General features: G+C 41.7%; 1 protein-coding gene across 1 annotated transcript in view; it reads left to right on the top strand.

The window, feature by feature from the left end:
• Positions 1 to 25,228, top strand: part of PRICKLE2 (prickle planar cell polarity protein 2) — a 246,662-nt gene that overhangs the window by 145,197 nt on the left and 76,237 nt on the right. The window lies entirely within an intron of this gene.

The following is a 25,228-nucleotide window of genomic DNA, read 5'->3' as shown; positions in this document are numbered from 1 at the left end:
GTTCACATCTAGGCGATTTATCATGCGAATTTAGCCGCGCAATATCGCGCAAAACACAGATTCCCATTGAAGTCAATGGGGCCTGTTCACACCTTTGTGTTGCTTCACGCAGCTGAAATCGCCTGTCGAGAAGAAAGGTGCAGGAGCTGTTTTCAGGCGGTTGTGGACCCATAGACATCTCTATGCATTAAAAACCGTTTAGTTTTCAAAGCAAAATTGTGCACAAAAAAAACAGCTTGGAATTAGCTGATCGGCTCAATCATCTAGGTGTGAACCTAGCCTTACAGCCATCCAGATCCGTGGTTAAGATGAGTCTAACTTTTTTATTGTACCACCTAGACAAAAACGAGCTACCCCCGCACTGACTGCAAGGATCAAGAACAGTTTTGCCCAGAGTTCTGCTTTAAAATTAAACGGATGTCACAAAAGTGACTTCCGTTCCATACCGCTTGATCAGCAGATCTGCGAGCGGATCCCCCTGCTGATCGGAACAGACGGGCGCCCGAGTGAAAGGGGCCTTAAACTATCGTTCAGTTTCGCTGCCCATAGTAAGTTATAGCTCAATTTTTATTGCTTTTTAGTTATTAAAATATATTACTGTTGCAATTCAAAGTGGGATACGAGAAGTAACTAAAACTCAAAATAATTGACATATGTATCCTTCCTTTCAAACAAAAGCTGCCTTAAATAACCCCCATTTACTGCAGATAAAAAAGACATTGAAAACAGATGTTTGATAGAAAGCAGTAACTTAATATGAAAGGTATGGCCATGGTTGGTCAACAACCAATGAGATCCAGTGAACACAAAAACAAATCCATCATCATATCATTGCTTTTTAATTATTGCAGCCGTGCCAGATGTTTGCGACGCAGGCACAGGCAGGGTAGTGTCTGTGCTAAGCATGCTGTGGGGTTATTGATTTGTTAGAGGGAGGTTTGATTGATATGGAAATGAGTGTTAGGAGTCAGCCAGTGACCATAGAAAGGGTCGCAGAGCAGACTCCGCTTTGCTTCTGACATCACTGCACTCATTAGCATTCAGGAGCAGGAAGGCTGAGCAACGCCACTGACTCTGGCACACAGCGAGCTTGCTGGCAACCACTGAGGAGTCTTTCCTTTACAAGAGCCAATTGGACATAGCATTGCAGCTACACAAGGGTCATTAAAGAGGAGAAGAAAGAAAGCCCTGAGCTGTGTGTGTGCTGGATTCTGTCTGGAATTACCCTAAGAAAGGGGAAAAAAGGGGGGGGGGAGGTGCACTGCAGTTGCAGAAGGCTTTCTGCTGAAAGACTGGAGAGAGGGCAAGAATCACACTTGTCCGGCTGCTGATGGCTTGCATTGCTGCTTTCCATTCAGCCAAAAGCCTGCCTGATGTGTGGGTCTCCTCTAAGGGGCTTTGACAAAGCTCTGCTGCTCATTTGAGAGCTCCTGCGACTCCCCAATGCCTGTAGAGCAGCAAGAAAGCTCAAGCAGCTAGCAGGCTGTGTACAGTGTGCTGAGATAAACCAGCAAGCAACATGGAAAGGAGCGCAAGACGCAGTAAATAGCTGTCTCCTAGGAGCTAGGAGTTATTTCCTCCAACTGGGGATTGCCTGTGCTTGTGGGTATGTATCATTTTTTTTAACCTTTATATCTGTTTTAAACTGGTAAAAATCCACGTGTACGTCTGTGCAAAACCTATGTCTAGTCTGCAAGCTTGCACGATTGCCAGCTCCGCTTGGCAGGGACAGTCCTTGGTTTTAGAGATTTGTCCCCTGGAAATCTATGTGGCTTGTCAGCTATCCCTTGTGTTAAATTAGAATCATATCATCTCATTCCCACATTTTTCCATCCGGTAATCCCCAAATAATGTAAGACATCAGCTGCGGAGCCCGTACAGGATTCCTGTAAATCTTGCAGATTTTTTTTAAATCCAACTTTTATTTTTTTTTCTCCAGGCTGAGACCCATCCGAACCACCAAATCCTTATATTAATTTATTTCATGTAGGTAACATCTGCATTACAGAACACCTTTTTCTGCATTTTAAATCAATTACTAAAGCAGCATTTAAAATGCAAAGACTGTCTATGTAAATGAAATGCATGTGTCGTAGTAATAATAATAATATATAGTGTTGTACATTGTTCCTGGTGGCTTTAGACATCGCAGTGATAGTTTCCCAGGAAATTGTTAAAGATTATTGGCATTATTGTATGTCGCTGCAGCCTCTGTTCAGACTCTGAAATAGGTGTATGCATAGTTTTATGTGCGTTACCATCCCAGCAGTCCCATATTTCCAGGGACCGTCCATAGTGTTCGAGAAAAATTGTTGTCCCCGTCTATGTCCCTGGTTTTCATTACTGAACAACCACGTAATCATTTTTGTTGTTTTCTGCAATTTTCATTCATTGTTATGCATTAATGAGAATCTGGGTTTTATTTACATTTATATTTCTGGACAAAATGTTACATAGCTGCAAACAGCATTTGAAATGCAAAATCCATTTTCCTTGGTATTAATATGTCATTGTTGGGTGTATACTATTCGGGGGTCCTGTTAGCATATTGTGGGATGGGTTGAACTTTTATTATTTCATATTTGACTAGCTTAGTGCTGTTAAAATATTTGAAAATCCTTTGTGCCCTAAACAGGATATTCATTCCATTACGCAGTTGGGTACAGTAGGTTATCTCCTGAGAAATAGAGAATTTAAAATGATACATTGTATTGTCTGAGATTTAAACAACAACTTTGTTTTCTATGTCGGTTCTGTATGTATGCCATACATTGCTGTATCTTCTATATTGCTAGCTGTGACGTTCTGGTTTATGTATCGATAACCTATGTAGCGTTCAGCCACAGATCAATTGAGAAACTGCAAATTCTGGCAAGCCGAAAGATTACTGTAGAGAAGATTAGGAAGGGTTGGGTTGAAAGGATGGATCCATATATGAATTTTATTTAAAAATTTCAATAGATATTAGATTGTAAGCTCCACTAGGGGCAATGACTAATAGGAATGGTTCAGTGCAAAATATTATAAAAAATTAATATTATAGCTCTTTTTTATTGATCGATATGGTGTTGTTGTCGCCTACAGCTCTGTGAGAAGTGAGCAGATATGGTGGCTACAACAATGGGATTATAACACACAAATCTCTCAAAGAATAGCAACCTGAACCTTGTGACAAAGAGCTTACAATCTAAAGGATATAATGTCATCATTGGTTTATATGTTTATTATGTCCCATGTTTATTGTCAATTTACAAACCCTCGGGCTGTATCGTTTGTCTATGACTATATTTTGAATTAGGTCCAGCGATGGGGTCCCACTGCGGCTTGATTCATTGTTTGTACAGTGTGGAAATTTGTTGACGGTTGCAGCAATGTGTGACTCTCTGCTGTATAAATATTAATCTGGCCGGTCTTTGTTTGGCACTTGGCACCCTAGCCAGCCCTTTGGTCCGACGTATTCTTTAGCTGGCAGAATAATGACCAGATAATTATTCACAGCAGATGCTGTCATTGCAAAGAGACCCCCTCTGTCCACTTTAGCATATTCCATTTATTTTAATGTCCATTTGACTTGGGAGCTCAGACACCGATGTGACCCATTCATCTTCCTGTTATGGATTGAAACGCTTCCTCTATTTCATAATTGAAGGCTCTTTTGACTCCCGTTGGGAGAGCCTCATTCTATGAAGTGATTGCAGTTTATTTTGGGAAGCGGAGTCTGCCCATTAACATAATTATTGATTTGTCCTCCTTGATATCCGTGAAATTCATTGTACACAGTGGACAAAGCGGTAGTTTTTCCACAGCTGTGGTAAATTGAGATGACAGTTGCATTACCTTTTTCCCTACCTCTCCATGTGTGTAATAGAAGTTTTTCAACTGAAATATTCAATTTGGTTTCACAGTTTCTGATCATCTTAAGTTAATCTTCTCCCAAAAGTACTCTGTTCAATTAGTTGATGTGTCGTGACCACAGGCAAGAAAATTAACGAGGTGCACAATCATTTAACACATCAAAATTTAATGTGGACAACTCCCTATATGCAGTAAACATTCGGGGCTGCTTGAAGGTATACATGTCTTGGGGTCTTGTTTGTACATAAATAGGACGAGGTTATAGAAAATTCTTAATGTGAAGTCCATACCTGATCAATGCAGGCTATTCCTCTGTGCATGGTGTATATGCAACAAATATTTGATCATCTCCAGGGATGAAATGATTGTGGGAAAACTTATGATTATGACCACTTCAAAGAAATGTAAAACCATAGCACCATTTGTTGGGCATTGCTTTTGTTGTCCCATAATCAAAAAGCCCCATTTATTTATCTAAATACGTTTTACATAGCCTGGATTTTTTTCTCTTCCTTACGGAAGAGTGGGAGGGTCCTTCTTTAGGTGTCCACATCACTGTATGGATGATGTGGACATGTCTTATTGGATGCCCAGTGGTAGAGTCTTGTCAGGTCCTGAAGACTGCAGCACCTTGATGATGTCATGATGAGGAGATTGGTCGATTCGGACACAGACTGCAGTTTTGAAACACTGGTCTCCACGCTTCCAAGAGGCGGCAGTGAGGGACATGTGAAGGCAGACTTAGGTGAGTAAAACATTTTTTTCCTTTTTTAAATTGGAGAATAGGTGGGAGGAGGGAGGAGTAGAGTTTAACTTTTTCCTGGCGATACGCTTTAAAGAAAAACTGTCACAAATCTCGGCAATTCAGACAAAGTGTCTAATAAAGAAAATGGATGAGGGGAGGTCATAGGCATTTAGGGCTTATGCAGATCTCAACTGTTCCAGTAAAGGTGGGTTTGTCCCTGTCCCTGTCTTTCCAATCTCCAGAGCAACCCTGTTGGTCAAAAAAACTCCCCATCATTCTACATGAATAGAGCTAAGGCTCAGGAGATGGAGCCATGCTCAAATGTTAGAGCAGGAGTGGACAATATGCTATAGCTTTAGCTTCCTCTGCAGTATATTTGTATCTACTGAAAGTAGTTAGATCATTATTCACAGAGATATGTTTATGGATGACTAAAAGAATAAAAATACTCACAGACATAAGTGATAGTTTGACATTTTGGACCAAATTGGACGATGCTTATGCCTAAATTGGAAAACTGTAATTGTGTCTGTGGGCAGGGCCATTTTTAAACATCCCGATTGATGGCGCTATAAAGCCCCAATAGAGGCAACATGGGGTCTTAAATGCAGGATTGTTTTTCAACTCTACACACCACAAAAACAAGAAAAAAGGAGTTTCATGTTTAATACATTACTTCTGATTAACTCAACATCCCCTGCACCCCTTATAATTCCTTCTTTAAATTTAGCACTGAATGTCCAAATGGGGCCAGAGGGGCAAACATAATAAGGAGAAAATGAATGATGAGAAAATTAGACAATTTTAGGCGCGTAGCTTCCCCTTCTAACCCTAAGGTGGCACTGGTCCCTAAGTGTCATTATGGTAAATACTTCCCTTTGTCTGGGTACCGGTTGACAATCCTGGTCAGGTTAAAGGTTTTTGGAAAACCACTGTGGATTTCCCTCAAAAGGAGACTGACCCAGATGGTGTCAATATGTACCCTGTCGGCTTGCTTTAACATGCATATCCTGGGCATTCAAATGTGAATGTTCTTGCTCCCATTGGTTGAACAAAAGTCAACAAAAAATATATTTAGGGTTTTTTTTTTTATAGTAGCCTCAAGTGACTTGCATCACCCCATTGTTTCATACATCTTGGGCAATGGAACTGTCAGATCTTCTGGAGTTCAGATGTCATGGTGGCTATGGCAGATGGTTGGATCTCAGAACTTAGATACAGAAGCCTAACTGCAGGAGACCCCAGAGGTTGTTGAGATATTATCCAAATCATAATATAAGAATATAGTGATTTCAATCTTTTTCTTCAATTGCAGACCCTCAATGGATTGCTTAATATGTCTCCATAACCACTTATAATCAACAGTCCTATTAGGTATCTGTATGTCTAATAAAGATGTCAGTATATTGGTTTTATTCTACATAACTAAAAACAATACAGCTAAAATAATCTTAGAAAGATTCTTTATCATGTTTCTATAAAGTGGCAAATCACAAATACACATGCCGGCGACAATTAGTGAGAGTTTTGCTGTTGTTTTTGTGCCATCAAAACGTGGAATCGAGGTCAGTGGCTGACAATGTTTCTCGCATGTCATCTGACTCATTAAGTTCATTCACTTTGACTTCTGGTTCAATTAAAACATTTAGTTCCATAGCATAACTCCCAACTTTCTGAGAAAGAGGGGCACCTTTCAGCACAATGCATTTAGGCAATGGAGACACCCCTGCCATGCCCCTAGTTATGCAGGCCATTAAGAATTTAATGGCAAAAATGATTGGTAAGAATTTAATGGCAAACATAAAATTGGTAAAACCAAGAATTGTTTTTTTTTTTTAAATGTATTTCACATTTTTTTTTGTATCTTTGCATCTATATTGGCTTTTCGAAATAGCGAACAAGATCATTATTTGATAACGAAAGGTTTTAGTGCAGAATAGTTATTTTGGTAGTTAAATAATATAACTGTTCATCAAGTGGGGCAGAGGGATTTGGTTCCAAATATGAAGCACAGCTGGGATCTATGCCATATCCCCATCGTTAGGCCCCTGTACCCCCAAGGGGTTTGGATGCCTCAGCTTAGAACCCCTGATTTAGATCAATGGCCTCAGGTTTCAATTGACACATATCAGTGTTTTCAGCTGCAGCTGAATCTTACCCTAGTCAGTCAGTCTGTAACATTTCTGACAATCTGAAAACATTGTTCCAGCACCGCGGTGTGTTTTCTTAATAGATCTTCGAAACTGAACTTGTTTCTGTTGGTTTTGCAATTACCCATGAAGGCTAAATCCCTGTTTAATTTGACATTTGGTGCAAAACAAGAACTTATGATGGAGGTCGCGTAATGCTAGATTCCACCCACCCTTGGATGAAGAATGCAGGAATAAATTAATGGCTCATTTAACGTTTGTAGCTATGACACGATTAAAGAAAAGGAAAAAAAAAAAGACAAAAATTCCTGGAAGATGAAGAACAGAGGGGAGTCCATTTAAGAGGAGTACATTACAAGAGGAAATGTCTCCCATGTGTTCCAAGGATTTTTAAAGGAAAACAATGAAAGGGGAACTATTTCATCCAGTATGTGAACAATTACATGGACCAATTTGCTGATCAAAAGATAACCTGTAAACGTTAGGCCACAGCCATGTTAACGTGACTCGTTCTAACTCCTGCAGAGAATCTCAAACTCTCGGCTGCAGTCATTTCATAAGTGACTGTCTGTTTTGAATCACTGAAAAGATAGCGTAGCCTGTAAAATCTTTTTCACTTTCACCTTCTTACACGCTATCCCTCAAAGAGAGCTGGCATGCTGGTTTTTATTTTGTTAATATATCTCTGGGTTTATTGGATGGAGCTAATGGCTCTGCATGGTCTGGTACTGCTTTCCAATTATGTTTTGTCTTTTCTTACAAAATTATTTTCTTAAAGCTGAACTCCAGGCAAAGCGGGGAATGCATAGCTAGGAGCTGTTTTTCCTGCCAAAGGATTTGTATTTCTGTCCTTCCAGTCTTGAGATTTTCACAGTCCTGCCAGTGTTCTTGCTGCGATTTTTTTCGTACGAAAATGCCACTAATGTATTGATTTTTTTTGTGCAATTCGAAAAAAGTTTTCAAGTCGGGGCGGGGAGGGTGTTAACAGCGATATTTCCGTGTTTGCGGATGACACCAAAATTGGGAGGGTAATAGACACGGACTTAGACACTATAACATTACAGGAGGACCTGGATAAAATAGGGGAGTGGGCATTAATGTGGCAGATGAGGTTTAATGTCGATAAATGCAAAGTAATGCACTTTGGAATTAAAAATAAACAAATGGGTTATACAATTATGGGTATGCCGCTAGGGAAGTCAGAAATGGAGAAGGATTTGGGGGTCATTGTAGACCACAAACTGAAAGGTAGTTTGCAGTGCCAGGCTGCTGTAAACAAAGCTAGCAGGGTCTTGTCCTGTATTAAAAAGGGGATGTATTGCAGGGACAAGTCTATAATTTTGCCACTTTATAGATCATTGGTTCGACCTCATCTGGAGTACGCGGTCCAGTTCTGGTCACCAGTACTAAGAAAAGATGTCCTTGAGTTGGAAAAAGTCCAGCGGAGGGCAACCAAACTAATTAGGGGTATGGAGGACCAGAGCTACGAGACAAGGCTACTAAATTTAAACATGTTCACATTGGAGGTGAGGAGATTGAGGGGGGATATGATCTCCATGTACAAAATGTTCAATGGTGGCAGCAACATTAGCGATAAACTGTTTAAAATTAACTCCATTACAAAAACTAGAGGCCACCACCTAAAATTGGTGGAAAAAAAATTCCAGCACAAGGGGCGAAGGGGGTTCTTCACAGTAAGATCAGTTAGGGTCTGGAACTCACTGCCACAGACAGTGATTTCAGCAAAGAATGTGGAATTGTTCAAGAAACTTTTGGACGATTTCTTAAGGGACCGTAATACACAGGGGTACGGGTACTCCTAGAATGAGATCCTAATAGGTTGGACTTGATGGACTAATGTCTTTATTCAACCTCAAATACTATGTAACTATGTAACTATATAAGTCTGACCGATCGAGGAAATTCAGCCAGAAGTACAGTAATTAAAATCGTTGGTGTCCAATCAGTTGATCTATTATCATTTGAAAGACAGGCAGGCGTCTTCCCAAGGATGACCGGCATGTAGACATTTGTTGGCACTAAGCCTGTCTTCTGCAGCAAGTGGCCCACATGGATCAAAGTGGTGCACACAAGGTTAAAACCTTCCTTTATTCTGCTCACTGAGCAGGGAGACGAGTCAGCCAGGTCACATGGAGATTTTACCAAAAAAACTGGTGTTTTGTAACCCTTCCAGTCAGATGTGAATGATTGGCTGCAATGCTGTATGTGAGTGAGTAGAGGAAAATACAGATAGCAGCTAAAGGGAGAGTCTGCAAATCTTTGTTATACAACTATAAAAATATGGTATAGTGAGCAAATTAAAAATTAAAGCTGCATCATCCATATATTTACAAAAATGTGTCCTCCCCGTTCTATAAAAGCCCCTAAAGTATATGGGAACCCATCACCAAAATCGCATCTAAGCTTTAGCATGTTAATGCCATTTAAAAAAAAAAACATTTTCAATATTTTAAAATCTGTAGCTTTCATTAAAATAATATCTGGTGATCCTACCAAAACAGGTCTTTGTGCAAGCCCTTCCTGTTATAGGGTGACAACACTCTGAAGTGAATTCATCAAAACTGGAGCAGACAAAATCTGGAGCAGCTGTGCATAGCCTCTCTCTTTAATTTTCGAATCTTAACCCTACAAACTGAAGAGAGAAGCTAATTGGTTGCCACGTACAGCTGCTCCAGATTTTGTCTGCTCCAGTTTTGATAAATTCCCCCCTCTGTCCCCAATTGTGCAGGTGCTTTGTCCCATGTGCTTCTTGTGATAACTACATGTGGCCATTTCTACACACGTTACGCAGACATGGTCCACTGATGTCTCCATCAGGAAACCTGCTCTGACAAATGCCATGAAGCCCTCATATGCATTGCATGCAAAGAGACTGCAGGTGATCACCAGTAGTGAGCTGCAACAAGAGATAAGAAAAAAGCAAAAACGGTATTTGATTTAAAAAAGCAATTGTTTGTTGTACGCAATGCTTTAGAAAACTAAATGTCAATCAGTTACATGTATTTTAAGAAGGGAGGCAGATTGTAAATTGAGTGTTTACTCTCTCTAGTGCCTAATCAACAAACCTCTGTGTTTACTCAAACACAGTAATAAAAAGGAAGTGCAAGTTTGCAACATGGGAAATCAACATAAATAATGATTTCAAGGTAGACATTTCAATAATTACTCAAAATGTTTTCTCACTAAACATACACAATCCTTTCCCATTCATGTGACTACTCCTGTACCGTAGTTGAATTTTAGGTGAATCACTAGAACACATTCCCTGGAATTTATAAAGAGTGTAGCAGACACATTTTAGAGTTCTGTTGCTCCTCTGCACAACAAATGGTGCGTGTGACATAGTCAGGTACCAGATGGGCCTCTCTGCACAGCATCGTTGGTTGTTATGGTGTTGTGAAGCCAAGCATCATTGGTTGCTAGGACCCTGGGAGGCCGCGCTGCATAGTATCATTGGTTGTTATGGTATTTGGCCATGGGGTGCTGTGTGGTTGACAGCATCTTAGCAACCAATAATGTTGTGCTGACTGCATTCTAGCAACTAATGGTACGTACCAGGAGCTTCCAAGCAAATAAGGAGTGCCCTTGGTTGCTAAGACTTTGGTGGCCTTGCTGCACAGTGTCATTGGTTGCTAGGAAACTGGCAGCCTCACTGCCTGATCATAACCTGTACATGCATTTGTTGTAGGCATAGTAGGGCCCAGAACTGAGGCTGGAGTGACCATACTGGACATTCTGTCCTTTGTGCTTGTTCAGCCCCAAGGCCGCACAGCATCATTGGTTGTTATGGTGCTGTGCGGCAGAGTGTCATTGGTTGCTAGGACGTTGGGGGGCCTTGCTTCACAGCATCATTGGTTGATATGGTGCTGTGAGGCCGAGTGTCATTCATTTCTAGAACATTGGGGGCCTTGCCACACAACATCATTGGTTGTTATGGTGCTATGAGGCTGAATGTCATTGGTTGCTAGGATGTTGGGGGCCTCACCACACAGGATCATTGGTTTTTATGGTGCTGTCAGGCAAAGCATCATTGTTTGCTAGGATGCTGGGGGCCTCACTGCACAGCATAATTTGTTGTTATGGTAATTGGCCATGTTGTGCTGTGTGGTCAACAGCATCCTAGCAACCATTGATGCCGTGCTGACTGTGTTCTAGCAACCAATGGTGCTGTGGAAAGAACTTCCTAGCAACCAAGGAGTGTCCTTGGTTGCTAAGACACTGGCAGCCTCAATGCACAGTGTCCTTGGTTGCTAAGACACTGGCAGCCTCACTGCACAGTGTCATTGGTTGCTAGGACACTTTCAGCCTTGCTGCACAGTGCCATTGGTTGCTAGCATGCTATGAGCCTCCCTGCACAGTGTGATTGGTTGCTAGGATGGTGGTGGCCTCACTGTATAGTGTCATTGCTTGGACGCCGGTGGCTTTGCTGCACCTTGGATGTAGGACACTGGTGCTCCCAGCATCCTAGCAAATAACAACATGGGTGTGGTGGGGGAACAAGCTCCTCTGGCATGCTACATTAAATAACACCTATTTTATCTTTGATTCATTTGAGTGAAGAAAACTTCACTCCCGACACAGATCACTTTTAGATGAAATAGGTCTTATTTACCGCCAGTTTCCTTATCTCCAAAACAGCAGTATTTATTTTCAAACTTGTCGCAGTCATGGCGACACAATGTAAAAGAGTCATTAATAACAATTACCTGGATTTGTTGCATGTGGCGGTAATAGCTCCAGAACTGCCTCAATGCATTTACAAATATGGCGCAGGATTTGTCCAAGACAGCATTAACGCCAGAAAAGTATCTCAAATCCTATACTGTATCGCCCCCATTGGTCTTACAATTATTTGTTTTATTTACGAACGCACGGTATGAAATCAGAAATGTAACGCTCCCCTTGTCATTCATTTTATTATTTTATCGTTCAATCAGAAACAAGCTTTGGTCTTGCCGGAGAATAGAATTCATGTATCAGTAATTAATTCCTCGTTACAGCAGGAAAGAACATAAGCCTATACAATGACCTTCTTAATTAGTCTATTATGAACACCCTGCTGGTCATTCCTCATTTCTGTGAAATATATGTCGTTATCGTTTGTTGCTGCCCCTTCTGGTGTATATTGTCTGCTTAATTATCTGCATATTCCCAAGATGATACCACGAAATACCGAAAAAAAAAAAAAGATAAATGAATAACATTAACGGAGATGGGTCACATATGTGGCAAACGTGCTTTGGATTCAAATTGGTTTCAGGTCTGAGGGCAGGATGTAGTTTTACGAGCCATTTATAAAACGATTGTCACAGTCCTCCTGCGTGAAATATATGATGAGTTTATGGCGTTCCTGTAAACATCCGTTTATAGCACAGTACATAAAGCGTGATCGAGCGGCCCTTGCTAATCAATGCAAATGTTTTTTTTACTGGCTACCATGACTTGTGCTGATAACATTCACCTTTGAAAGGGCAAGACACTGGATTTGTGGCTGTGTTATATGTTGCCCTTGTACTCATTAAATGATAACTAAACCCGAGCAAAAAAAGGTAATATTTTGCAGCTTACTAGTCCTCAGATGTGGTTACAGCATTCTTTTTTTAAATTATTTTAGGATAAGATGATTCACAGCAAGTACAGGAAATATTTGCTGATCTGGTCACTTGCTGTGATTTTAAAAGACAGCTCATACATACTTATCTTTCTTGTGTTAACTACTAGTTCCATCAATCCACCATGAAACGGAGATGAACAAAAGGCACACGTTTGAAGTCCTGCCTGGGTGACAACCATGACTCCTTCCATAGATACACTAGTGGAATGAGCGTAGCTACTAAGGGACAGGAAGGTGTTTTTTGCAAGATTTCCTAAAAAAGGAAAAGCAATGCGGCCACCACATCTAAAGAATGGTAAAGTGCAATATATCAAAGCCCCATTCATGCAAAATCTATATTCCCAGTCAGTTAAGTAGATCTATACCATGTAATCATGTTAGCTCGTGTCTGATTTTCCATAAAAGTACCCCTTTAGACGCATTCTACTTGCCATTACCTGTACAGGGCAGGGTACACTTGTGGCTGCTCTATGCACGGCAGGGTGGCCGGTCCCCTAACAGTGTTGACGTTAGCACATCAACGTGAAATGAACAGTGCTCATCTCTGCCCAGCTCCACCTACTCTTGCCCAGCTCCACCCACAGGTCCACCCAATTAACACCCACAAATGTAACCACCATTCCAAAGCATGATGGGAGGTGTAGTTCTATATGGTTCACAGAAAAACAGGGGAGATGGTGTGGGGTGCCACAGTGTACCCTCCCACTTATATCAGTAAATCAAAGTCTGATTGATGGCATCACAAGTACTTTTATATGAGTTTGTTTCAAGGATTTCACTTGTTGTGATGCTAAGCAGATCATAGGAAATATGAGGAGAGGTAAAAGAATGTTTGGAAGGTTTGATAATGGTATTCCACAGATCAGCTTTAAAAAATATGGTTTAGTGTGTCTTGAGTGCAGCCCACCTGACAAAATACTTGCCTTCCTTCCCGTTCCAGTGGTCTTGGTCCTGCACAACCTTGCAACCAAAACATCCCTGCCAGGTCCTCCTTTTATTATGCAGGCCACATTTATTCCTATGGTAGAATTGTACTCATGGCGGCCCCCAGCAAAGTATGAAGATCAGATTGTGTGTGTGCTGGTGACTATCTGATCTTCATTGGAGTTCTAAACGGCGCCACCCATGTCATCACTATGATCACCACCATCTTGCAGGTCTTAATGCTGTATGGAGTGCAGGTGACTAACAACACCTCCAGCAGAGTATGGCTCTCCTATAGAAATTAATTGGGCCACTAAGAAGAGGACCTGGTTTTAATGACTATATAAATGAAATCGATTTTAAAATGTCAGGGGACATGAATAGATGACAGGAATTCGATTTACAATGTGGATAATGAGGTTTGTTTTCCCTAGTCTTGTAACCTGTCCCTGAAACTCAGCTGGCAGCTCACGGTGCGTGCTTCAACAATGCCACAATCCTTGCACAACCAGACGTGATTAGAACGCAGCTTTTACTGACACAAGCCAATCTTTCAAATGCAATATAAGGGAATGGATGAATAACACATGTTTCACAGAAATGGTAAGGATTCTGGATTCTTCTGTACAAAAAAAAATGTCTGTGTGGATTGTTAAAGCCCAGAGTTCCAACAAAAATTAAATTGCATTTTGTCATGCTTCCCTTTCCACGTGAGTTGCGTTCTTCTTTATCCCTTCTGTCTGCACTGAACATGTTACACTGTAGCGGGAGTTATCCTATGTGACAAGAGAGCGGGCAGACGCCACTTGGAAAGATATCTTGCCTTCTGCCTGGGTGGCAATTTGCCAAAATTGTCTAGATTGTTTGGGGAATAGCTGGCGATGGGGCATCTGCAGGGGGCACTTTTGAAAGATGCAATCTTGTCAAGTATTCGCTACATTGACTTTTCCTTTTCATCGCAAAGGGAAGAATAGTTGGAGATATTACCTTGATATTAGGAGATGGATTTTAGTTACAAAAGCAGCTGTAGCTTAAAATTGAAGCAGTTTAAGGAAATCAATGTGTATTTTCAGCAAGCTTTCATTTTGCGTTTTTTTTTATATTTACCTGAATTTTTTTGTGTGTGATTTTGCAAATTTTACTGGGTCTTGCATATTATTATAATTAATATTTTTCATATATTTATGTATTATTTATTAGGTATTTATATAGTGCCATTAATTTAAGCAGTGCTATAATACTATTAATTCACATCAGTCCCTGCCCTCAAGGAGCTTACAGTCTAAGGTCTCTATGTTATGGGCACACACATACTAGGGCTGATTTAGACAGGAGCCAATTAACCTACCAGCATGTCTCTGGAGTGTGGGAGGAAAGCGGGGTACCCGGAGGAAACCAACGGAAGCACAGGCAGAACATGCATAGTTCTGCGGATTTTCCCTCTAGTGCTTTCTGCCAGATAGCAATCAGTATCCCTGCTAAACAACTGCTGCTTGAATATTCAAGTGCATGCAGACCCTAAAGCTGGCCAGACGCCAGTAGAATTTCTTTTGAAAATGTTTGTTTTCTAAACATTTGTTCGATTTTCTAATGATTAGTGGGGCATAATCAACGTTCATCTTCGATCGTACTCCATCCCGCTCCTTCAAAGAAAATTGAAGGAGCAGAATGGAAAACTCTCTTTTCACATTATGAATGTGATTTTCATTTGGGGAAGATTGTATATATTGTAATGTGCTTGTGCTAGGCACAAAATAAATCTGTTTGATACGTCTGGGAGCAGATCTGGAGGAAAATCTTAAGGGCTTTCAAATGAAATTAGTTGTCTCAATAAAGGCAAGATCGAATGTCCTGATGAGTGATTTCAAATGAATGCTAAACAGTGTATTGGCAGCTTAAAGGAGAACTATGGGGTTAAAGCTTTTCCCCATAGTTCTCCTTAGGGTAACGGGAGGACACAAACTAGCGTCCTCCCGTCATCCTAGGCTCAGTATACCGCAAGCTATACTGAGACGCCGCAGTATACCGCGAGCTACTGCTCGCGGTATCCTGTGACGCCGCAGCTGAAGCGGATCCCGACAATTGTGTCAGGATCCGCCCAGCTGCGTGACTGACAGCTGGCTCTGCCTATCTAGAGGCAGAGCCAGCTGTATCTGCCCCTCCCCCGTCCGTTCCGCCTGTCAGTGCTGGCGGATCGGAGCGGGGAGGGGGGAATCCAGCCCCTCCCCTGTCACGGCAGAGAGCCGTTACAGGATCGAGAGGTGAGCGAACGCCGGTATGTGTTCGCTCACCTCCCGATCTACTGAGCCGACCTGTGACAGTCTCATTGTCACAGGTCGGCTAGAACTATGAGGTGAGTGAAAAGCACTCACCTCATAGTTCTCCTTTAAGACTGAGCTCCTCTTAATTGCTCCCTTTTGGTTATATCTGTTCGATAAGTGCAACAAATACCTGCTAATCCTGCCAGAATACTGTGAGCTGGTAACTTCCTGTGCTGCATTCTTAACAGTTACATTGTTCACATCTTTTGCTGTTTACTATAAAGCACCCCCTTCATGGTATGGAGGGGGAAATGTTCTGTAGTCCTGTACAAGGGTGTTACTTCTGCTCCTCCAAGGATACAGGACAGTGAGTGAGCACTGTCACCCCAAGATAGGAAGTGCAATACTGGCAGGATCACCAGGTAAAAATAAAGGGGGGAAAGGCAAAAATGAATGTAACCACCACCTCTAAGGACTTGTAGGTAGGGATGAGCTCATATTTCAGGAAAATGGTGCTAATGCTCAGTCACACGACCAGGGCTTGTAGGGATGTGGAATTTCCAGTATTACAGGGCAGAATGTCTTAGACTGAATGTTGCAATAAGCTCTCCTAAGGTGGAACTAAACTTATAATATAGAATGTTGTCAACTCCCATTGCCCTCCTCAACACTTTCAATATATAAGAATGTAGACCTCATACCAGACCAACGTTGGCTGCAGCTTCTAGGGAAGGTGGGGGAACGGGGTTGGTTAGACCATTCTTTGTTATAATTTTACTTCCATTAAGTTTACATTATAGAACCAGTCCCATGATATATAAAACAAGCGTGTAAAACTAGGAAGGGGAATACCACCATGCAAAGTTATTTTTGGCCAGATGCATAAAAGTGAAGATTTTGATTGTCTTAGCATGCTGAGTTTGACGGTAGGTTTCTGCTATGTTTGCTGGATCTGGCACAGATAAATTTATTTTTTTGAACACCTTAAAGCTGAATTCTAGTCACAGTTAGCTCAATTCCCTTTGCCAGCTATTGTAATCTCTACGCTACCTACTCCTGCACTCTGTGTTACATACTACTCACCTCTGAACTCTGCATCACTTACTACTGACCTCTGAACTCTGCATTACTTACTACTGACCCCTGCACTTTACGTTACACACTACTGACTCCTGAACTCTGCCTTACCTACTACTTACCCCTGCACTTTACATTACATACTACTGACTTCTGAACTCTGTGTTACACACTACTGACTTCTGAACTCTGCATTACTTACTACTGACCTGTGAATTCTGCATTACTTACTACTGACCCCTGCACTTTACATTACATACTACTGACTTCTGAACTCTGTGTTACTAACTACTGACCTCTGAACTCTGCGTTACTTACTATTGATCTCTGAACTTTATGTTACATACTAGTCACCTCTGAACTCTGCATCACTACTGAGTCCTGCCGTTTACATTACATATTACTGACCTCTGAACTCGTCCTTACTTAATAATGGACACTTGCTGGGTAATCCCTTTTTTTTTTTTAAAGAAAAGTTTGCTGCTCCCCGGTGATCTTTGATCTCCTCGGTGATCTTTGATCTCCTCCATGCTCATCAGGTAGATCTCCACCTCTCCAGGGTTGCCTACCCCCAATTTAACGCAAAATACAAACATTTTATTTGGTTATTATTTTTTTTTTTTTATAATCTCTTGTGAATTTTGTGTATATCATTTTATTTTGTCATATAGCTTATATCCTGCAGTTGGTCCGAGCACTTACACCTAAAAAATAATTACGTCATGTTTATCAGTGTTGTGACTTGTACAAGAAATGCAACAATCAGTTTTGCTTAGTACAAGTTCAATTTAAAGAGATAGTTATGAGGATTCTTTGGATTTTGGCTCTCGCTCAACCTCTGTAACGTTTATAATTAAACACATTTGCACTTGGCTGAAATGTCACTAACATGACAGTTAAAAGGAAACTCCCTTCATGTAGAAATTTGAAATAAGCTGCATAAAAACTTTTAAGTATACACTTTTTGTGTTAACTTGATTTCCATATAAGCATATAACATTAACAAAAGTTTTAGTATCCATTTACAGGCACAGCCATGTATTCCTTTCACAGTAAAACTGTCACTTTAATACATGAATGTTATGTCTTGACAGCTCTGTTTCATGGGTTGGTTGATAGATTTGTTTCTTTGCCTTCCTAAAGCTGCCCATACACTGTTCTATTTTTTTCATTCAACCCGTGGGCTGAACCCAAAAAATAGAACAGATTCCTCCATCAACGCTTACAAGCGATGATCGAAGAATCCCCCTGGCACCAGCTCATTGGCTGCCGCCTCTGTTTGTTCGAAGATTTTCTGACCTACTCCTTTGATCAGCTGATCGCGGGATGCCGGCCTAAAGGGTGCCAACAGCGGCACCCACTGTGCAAATTTTGACCGGTTCTTTCACATAATGTATGGCCAGCTTAGGACTGAAAATCTTGTTTGATCTGTTTCCTGAGATAGCCCGTCACAAAATATGAGCAAGATTTCCGTTTATTGCATTGTGCACATAACTAATTCTTAACTCAAATCAGACAATCAAAGATCAGCATTCAAGCCAGTGATGTATTTGGGGAGGGGGGGGGGCGGTTTAAGGGCTAGTACACACGAGATGCAGTTGTGATGCAGTCCGTTTAGTTTGGCTGTTGCATCCAAAATACATCACAATGATTTCCTATGGGATTTCTGGTGCTCTATTCACACGAGGGCAGTCCATTCTGATGCGTTCAGAAGAAATACTGCTTGCCTTATTTTAGCTGCATCGGATCGCACCAGAACGCATCGAAATGCATCAACAAGCATCAAAAACGCACGCACACGGACTGTAACGGACCTGAAATCCCATTTGAAGCTAAAAAAAGGCAAAAAGCCATCAATCGCAGCAAAATCCTGGCAAAACGCATCACATTGCCACTGCGTTGACGCACGCAGTTCTGGTGTGGACTAGCCCTCAGGACTGAGGTGGACAGCTAGTTTCTGTCTTTATATTAGCTTCCTTTAATCTCTTGCAAAGATGGACAGAGACTGAGAGATAAATGGGCAGAATCTTCTTTACAGCAAGGTTACAGGTTCACTTTAAAGACCTTTTTTCTCTTGATAAAGTGGGGATGGGTCAGTCACCAGTACAGGAAGACAAAGAGATTCCTAAAAATCTGACCATGGCTTTACTCTTAGCCCACCGTTTGTTGCTATCTTTGTCCCCATTGGAGAGAGTTTCTATTGCATGGGTGTGCAACCTCAGCACCTACAACTCCCATGAGGCATTGCAAAACTCAGTCCCAGCCACAGGCATGACTCCCAGAGGCATGATAGGAATTGTAATTTTACCACAGCTGGAGTGCGGAGGTTGCCTACCCCTGTTCCATTGTATCCTGTCCCTGTGACACCCAGTTGTCCAGACAGGAAGTAGGAGAAAACCTCCCCAAGGACAGACCATCAATTAAAACCTGGCATGGATTCTAACCCTGCCAATCAGGAGACACAGTTTGGGCTGGAGTTGTACTTTAAGGAGATGACTCGTTCCTTTTTTTTAAAAAAAGACCACAAAAATCTGGAGGTGGGTAAAGAAACCTATGCTAGTGAATCATTAAGTAAAACACTATTATAGGAATGTGCAGAGAACATCTGTACAAATGAATCACAGACCTGAAAGCATTTCTTTCCAAAAAAGTCAAATGGATTATACTCTTTATTGAAAGGCCTCAAAAGCCTAAATTACCTATTACCCTATATAGACCTGTGAGTAATAGCCTTAAATGTAGAGGAGAAATGTTTAGTAAGTTAGCAGGCCTGAAGTGCCTGAGGAAGGATCAGTATCTGTTGCCTGTAGCAACCAGTCAGATTATACCATCCATCCTTTCGAGTATCTGGTTGCTACGGGCAAACAGAACTGTTCGCAGGCTGCTATCTAAGTGCCTTGGTTTGGGAGAGTGTCAGACACTGGATGCTTGTGATAAAACTGCGATGGTAAGGGAATATTGTTTTAAAGCATTTGTTTCTTCCTGTCTTTTTTTAAATAACAAAGCTATACTCAACTGTTCCTCGTAGCAGGCCGGCCATGACAGTGCTCCCTCCAGCCTCACTCCTTCTACTCTGCAGTGATGGTGTGTCCCTCAGCATCCTCATGTTCTATGCACTAGGGGGGATTTATCAAAACTGGAGCAGACAAAATCTGGAGCAGCTGTGCATGGCAACCAATCAGCTTCTCTCTTCGGTGTGTTCAGTTAAGATTTGAAAATGAAAGAGAGAAGCTGATTGGTTGTCATGCACAGCTCCTCCAGTTTTGATAAATTCCCTTCACTGTGTATAGAACGTGATGACTCAGGGACCTTAGACCTGTAGTAGAGGGGGAGAGAGGCTCCATTGACTGGTCTAAGAGCCGGCTGGCTCAGAGGATCAGGTGAGTATAACTTTTTTTAACCCAGGCAAAAATGAGCAGTTAACCCTTGCAGTGCGGTGGTAGCTCCACTGCAATGGTTAATAACATTTCTGCCCGGAGTTCTTTAAATAGCAACCTAAATATGTGTGTGACATGAAACATGGTCACAAAGGTGCACTTCTTCGTTCGAAGATTTTGATGTTGTTACAGGTGCAGCCTCCAGTTTCCTTGGCGCCACTTCCCTAAACTTCCGGTTGAGCAGTGCAGACTCGAAGCTTCATTAACAGTAACCTGATCCCCCTTCCTGAGGACTACGTGTCCCATAATTCATAGCGCCATTGAGCATGCATGGCCTTTGCAAGCCGCTTTCAATCATTTGCCAGAGGAGCGTGTATTCGTCTTGGGCTGCCTGTGCCTGTCAGTGTAGGCAGCGCCATTATCTTATTCCGTAACCCTTTTCACCAAAAATAGGACCCTGTAGGACAAGGAGCCACACATGCCATGTAAATTGAGGCCAGCGATCAGGGTACCAGGAAGGGAAGATAGAAAGAAGAAGACAATGTCAGCCATAACATCAGCATCCTAAATAGTAAAAAAATGTTGATTTTAATATCATTTTAAAGCAAAGCACATTTCTCTGTAAAAAAAAAAAGGTCCTTTAATTCAGCTCCATCTTTCTTATAAATACAGCTGGATGCTCAGTGTTTACCTTGGCGTAGAAGGAGCGCTCTAATGCCAATTTGAAACTCAAATGACCACACAACATAATCTCAGCGCATTTTCAGAAAAACGACAATCTTTTGTAGAAAAATGGCTTACTGTTTATGAAGCTCCCATTGGAGTAACCGTCCTTTTTGTGGGAAATGATTAAAAACAAAATAATAAAGTGTATCATATCTAGCAATACCTAGGCAGGTGCTGACATTGCATGGCTTTTACAAAGCCCGCCATACACTGGTAGATTTTCATATGAATGTTCATAAGAAAACTCTTGTGAGAACGTTCGATAATGCCATCAGAGATTTGACGGATGGCGTTCCAGGAAAACCATATTCATGTGTCCATCTAGCGTCTGTTCCCATCTCCGCGCTGCAGTGAATTTTGAAAAATATTACGTCAGATTTTTCCTGCATTTCAGTGCGTTGGCACATAGAAGTCAATGGCGAGGCATTAGTCAGGTGCCTAGTATATCATGTGCTTTGATGGGTATTAACAAGCTTGTTAATTGGCTGTTAATGCTATCCATGTCAAATTGTAACTTCAAAAACGCGGGTATTAACAAGCTCGTTAATTGGCTGTTATTGCTATCCATGTCAAATTGTAACTTCAAAAACGCATTGGAAACCCAAGTGAGACTGTGTCAATAATGTAGAAAGGAAACACACTTGGCAACGTACAGTACCTGCCTAGTGCTACAAAAAAAACATACTTCTACGCACACACATAGATCTAAAGCTGGCCTTACACTATGCAAATTTTGGGCGGTTCTTGATGAACCGGCCAAAATTTCCACAGTGGGTGCTGCTGTCCGCACCCTTCCTGCCGGTAACCCTCAACCAGAAAATTGAAGGCGACGGTTATAAAATCTTCGAACCAGAATTTTCATAGGAGCCATCTCCATTGACAACAATTAGATAAAACCTCAAAAGTAAGGCACCAGCTGTTATTTTCAAGCATTGGCTACCTGGCTCCTGATGTAAATCCCTGGTGCCTGTGTAGTCATGGCTGTGTCCACCAAAGTCTGATCCAGATCGGCCCCTGCTCCAGCCTCATATCTTGTGGCTTTGTACGGTACTACAGTGTTGTATACTGTAATCACTGGAAGAGAAGAGACTATGTAAATGCTTCTTCCTGCTCGGCCTTTTGGCTAAGATCAAGTGTAGTATCTGTTCTTATCAGTTTCCGGTGGGGCAAAGAACCGTCCTGTTAGAGGGATGGTTACTTAGTACTCGCGGGAGTAAAGTAGGGTGCTTGAGGCGGCTCCTTTGGAGAGGGAGGAGCTTCCTCGGCACTAAAGCCTCCTGATGGGGACCGGTGCTTGCTTTGGTCTGGTTAGGGGGTTCAGGAAACGCAGAGGCCCTTGGTTCTGTGCCCCCTGGCGGTGGTGTCCCAGATTGTGCCAGAACATCACTTGGGTGTGGGATCGCGCCATGATTCATTGTCACTAGGTCATGGCACTTCTCGCTTTTTCTGCACTACGCCTTTAGGGCAGGACCTTATGACTAGTCCAGGGCAATTTTTTATTCCGGCCGAAAGACCTGCCAGGTTATGCACTGGCAATTTATTTATTTATAGCACTTGTTTATGCACGATTGCACTTTTTTACTCCACAGAGATGGAGGGTGTGGGTACCTTCAGGGCCCGTCCTGATGTTGGGGGGGAGGTTCTGTGGCCTCCACATGGGCTTCTCTGCCTTCTCCCATTTGGGGGTCTCCCTTCGGGGGAGCCCCTTACCTAGAACTCATGGGACCAGCTTCTGGATGGTCCCTGAGGAAAGGGGTCCGCCAGCCTTCGGGTAGGTGGACCTGAGTAGTCCTTGCCCCTGTCAGGAGCCTTGCGTCCCGAGGGGTTCAGGAAGTTGAAGCCCTTCCTCTTCGGAGGAGGGCCAAAGCACCCTCGTGCACTTTTTTTGTGTGCTGTGATTTCACGGTTCACTTTTTTTTGTTCACAGGGGTGATCGAGTCTTCAATGCACACATTAAAAAAAAAGATGCTTCTTCCTGCTGGTAGCAGGTGTCTAGTCACTTGACCAGAGCTCAAGCATTTCTCTTTGATGTTCAAAAGTACAGTTTTCTGAAAAAACATTCTGTTCCTGTATATTTTGACATGTCAGGAATTTATTCATAACGACTTGTAGAGTTTTTTGAGGGTCCATTTTAACAAGAGAAAAAAATTAAATGAAGAAAAAGTTAGCAAACTCTGTACATTTCGAGGCATGGTGCTGCCCCTGTAATCCTGGTGCCCTAGGCACTTGACTGCAAGTTCTATCATGGTAAGCACAGCCCTGCTCATGCTGCGGAATTCATATTACGTGGCTCTGCAATGAAAATTTCAAACCACTGATTACTCCTCTGTGGGTAAGGGACAGGTGCACTTTGAGTTAAGGTTTCCAGACTACACTGAGCAGCGTATGACAGTCTGGATGGAAAACAGGCTCAGCGTGAAATTTAGACCTGTTAAACTTCAGGAAATGGGGAAAATCTGGCAGACCTCCATAGTTTCACTCAGCTGGTTTTCTGCTGTTCTTCTAAACCTAAAGTGCTTAGCTGATCCGTGGAATAGAAGAAGTTGTGTCAAGCAGGGTATTAGTGTTCTCACTTGTCTGGCACCATAGATTGCTAAAATGAACAGACGAACAAAACGAATAAATCCGAGGACCACCGAGGTGTCCCTCTACGTCTTGTTTGGATAACAGCGACACTTTGTTTTTATCCATCGGAGATGAAATCCCTTGTCTTTTCCTATTAGTCTAAGTCTTGTTTTGGCAGAAGGATTGTTGGCCAGCATGTGGTCCTACTCGGTGACCTGATCTGGTTTTAATTGGAACCCAGCGGTGTAACCTACTTCTAGAACCCTTTGACTGCTGCACTTTTGTATCAGCACATGCTACAACACGTATATTGTGTGCACACCAGATCATGTATGTAGTCTCCAGCTGTAAGGAATTAGAAATGCCAGCATGTCATCCTGAATGTATATTTCAGACGCCAATTCTCCAAGTTTAATCTCTAGCAGATACTTTTTCAGACGAACACCAACCCGAAAATAATATTTTATTATGAGGCACTTGATGGCAAGCTGAAAATGTGATATCTCTTAGGACTCTAGTGATGTATTACCAGTTGTGATCAACTGCAGTGGCCATTACAAAGTCAAATGATGGTGTCATGTTCCCACAATAATCCCCATTAGGTACAATAAACAAATAATTGGTGAGACCAGCTGCTAGCGAGTGACAGCTTAGTTATGGCCTTGCGGGAGGGGGCGGAGATAAGCTACTAAAAGGCAATCTCGCCACTGGAGACTAGCTGAGAAATGCAAAGCCAGAGTATGACTAACTGAGATAGCAGTTTTCGGTATTGTTGGCTTTTAACAAAAATCTCTAGTGCACATTAGAGGAGTATCTTATTTCGAAATGAGGAGCTGTTGAAATGATTAAATAAAACAAATTACAAGAAGGGAGACTGGAGGCAAAGCTCCTTGGTAGATGTTTGCTAGTAAGCCTTATCCTTCTAAGGTGGCACCAGGACTAATGAGTAATCAACCCCAGGTGCATGTTTTGCTTATCTGGGTATCCATAAATGTGGGAGTAAGGTTCATAGCTATAATGTACAGCTTTCATAGCCGTATTTTGCCTTGTCTCGCCTTCCTCCCATAAATACTATATATATGTACAATATATTCTTATCATCTCTACTGATAAAGCAGATGGGAATAGAGATAACCCATATCCCATCATGATAACGCCATAAACAGTAATTCGGAGAACATGCAGTGAATAATGGTTTGCTGGGTGAATAGGAGTTTGTCCAATGGGGTCTTTGTTTTTTTTAATCAGATTTCCCATGGTGTAGCCAAAATAACAGTTGAGATTCCAGAATTAATAACAGACTGACAAGACAATAGGGTAAAAATAGACATATCTGAGTGGGCAAATGCTTTCAACAATATCATTATTGTGGAGATATTAGCAGCTGAAGTCTATAATAAAAAGAGGCTGCTTTATCCTCCTGGATTATAATAGGGACTCCTGGATTATAACCTATTCTGACCTCACTTATTTCAAATACTTCTTTGACCATCATTAAGCAGTGAGCAGTGGTTCCTCTGTATGTATGTCTTAAATCTGATGGCATATTGTGTGTCAGAATGGTAATGTTATCCTTCACCTATGTCTTATGTACTACCATTACTGTGTAAGAGCTACATTATGCCTTTTCTTATTCATGTACAAAAGTTTAATCAGTGCTAAAACTCAATGAAATATTTTGATTAAAAAGAAAGAGAATCAATTATTTTCTTCATTTATTAAATATGAAACATTGCAAATTCTTAATTTGTGCCAATTTAGGCTCCTCTTTAAATGTTCTTCTTTGTGTGTTTGTTTTTTAATTAAAAAAACAGAGCTCAGTAGCTCAAGATGAAATTTACAAACTTAATGAGTCAGGGCAATGATGCCTCCCCATCACATCCACCACACCATCTCCCTCTGTACAGTTCTGT

Source organism: Nanorana parkeri, unplaced genomic scaffold (genome assembly GCF_000935625.1).
Source record: "Nanorana parkeri isolate BGI_ZX_2015 unplaced genomic scaffold, ASM93562v1 scaffold9, whole genome shotgun sequence".
NCBI lineage: Eukaryota > Metazoa > Chordata > Amphibia > Anura > Dicroglossidae > Nanorana > Nanorana parkeri.
Note: the sequence above shows the minus strand (reverse complement) of the source record. Positions and strands in the feature narration are given on the sequence as shown.